Below are 236 nucleotides of genomic sequence, written 5' to 3'. Positions count from 1 at the left end.
GTCTAAATATATCCAATAGCTAGCACAGCTGACACATACCTATACATGTACCCAAGTCTGACCCTAGGCATAAACCCCAGTGAGTAGAATGAACATACTATAAAGTAGTACCCAGCTGTGTCCATACAGCTCGCTGCAGTCATCAAATGTGCATTTTTTTTTCCTCCTACTTTTTTTTTTTTTATTAAATTATATTACCTAACACTCATTCCCTGAGCATCATCACAACACACTAA

General features: G+C 37.3%; 1 protein-coding gene across 1 annotated transcript in view; it reads left to right on the top strand.

Annotated features, from left to right (window-relative positions):
- LOC102487630 (DNA repair and recombination protein RAD54B-like) overlaps positions 1-236 on the top strand; it is a 67,890-nt gene that overhangs the window by 8,200 nt on the left and 59,454 nt on the right. The window lies entirely within an intron of this gene.

This window comes from Tupaia chinensis, unplaced genomic scaffold, assembly GCF_000334495.1.
Source record: "Tupaia chinensis unplaced genomic scaffold, TupChi_1.0 Scaffold138407_1, whole genome shotgun sequence".
NCBI classification, from domain to species: domain Eukaryota; kingdom Metazoa; phylum Chordata; class Mammalia; order Scandentia; family Tupaiidae; genus Tupaia; species Tupaia belangeri.
The sequence above is the reverse complement of the archived record's forward strand: the minus strand, read 5'-3'. Positions and strand labels throughout refer to the sequence as shown.